Below are 1,367 nucleotides of genomic sequence, written 5' to 3'. Positions count from 1 at the left end.
ATCCTCATCCTCATCCTCATCCTCATCCTCATCCTCATCCTCATCCTCATCCTCTTCCTCTTCCTCTTCCTCTTCCTCATCCTCATCCTCATCCTCATCCTATCCTTATCCTCATCCCCATCCTCATCCTCTTCTACATTCTCATCCTCGTCCTATCCTCATTTTCATCCTCCTCCTATCCTTATCCTCATCCTCATCCTCATCCTCAACCTCATCCTCATCCGCATCCTCATCCTATCGTCTTCCTCATCCACATCCTCAACCTCGTCATCCTCTTATCCTCATCCTCTTCCTCCTCCTCATCCTATCCTCTTCCTCATCCTATCCTCTTCCTCATCCTCATCCTCTTCCTCTTCCACATGCTCATCATCATCCTATCGACATTCTCATCCACATCCTCATCCTCATCCTCATCCTCATCCTCATCCTATTCTCATCCTCTTCCACATTCTCATCTCCTCCTCATCCTCATCCTCGTCCTAATCCTATCCTCATTCTAATCCTATCCTCATCCTCATCCTCGTCCTCATCTTATCCTTATCCTCATTCTCGTCCTCATCCTATCCTCATCCACATCCTCTTCCTCATGCCCATCCTATCCTCATCCTCATCCTCATTCTCGTCCTCATCCTATCCTCATCCTCATCCTATCCTCATTCTCATTCTCGTCGTCATCCTTCCCTCTACCACATCCTCATCCTTATCCTCTACCTCATCCTCATCCTTATGCTCCTCCTCATCCTCCTCTTCATCCTATCTTCATTCTCATCCTCCTCCTATCCTCATCCTCATCCTCTTCCTCTTCCTCTTCCTCATCCTCATCCTCCTCCTCATCCTCCTCTTCATCCTATCTTCATTCTCATCCTCCTCCTATCCTCATCCTCATCCTCTTCCTCTTCCTCTTCCTCATCCTCATCCTCCTCCTCATCCTCCTCTTCATCCTATCTTCATTCTCATCCTCCTCCTATCCTCATCCTCATCATCATCCTCATGCTCATCCTTATCCACATCATCATCCTATCCGCTTCCTCATCCTCATCCTCATCCTCATCCGCATCCTCTTCTCGATCGTATCCTCATCCTCATCCTAATCCTCATCCTCATCCTATCCTCCTCCTCTTGTTCATCCTCATCCTCATTCTCGTCCTCCTCTTATCCTAATCTTCATCCTTATCCTCATTCTCGTCCTCATCTTATCCTCATCCTCGTCCTCATCCTCATCCTCTTCCTCATCCTTATCCTGATATTCGCCCTCATCCTCATCCTGTACCTCTTCCACATCCTATCCTTATCCTCATCCTCATCATCTTCTTTCACATTCTCCTCCTCATCCTATCCTCATTCTCAATCTCGTCCTCATCCTTTCC

The sequence above is a fragment of the Lupinus angustifolius genome, chromosome LG04, assembly GCF_001865875.1.
Source record: "Lupinus angustifolius cultivar Tanjil chromosome LG04, LupAngTanjil_v1.0, whole genome shotgun sequence".
In the NCBI taxonomy this organism is placed as follows: domain Eukaryota; kingdom Viridiplantae; phylum Streptophyta; class Magnoliopsida; order Fabales; family Fabaceae; genus Lupinus; species Lupinus angustifolius.
The sequence above is the reverse complement of the archived record's forward strand: the minus strand, read 5'-3'. Positions refer to the sequence as shown.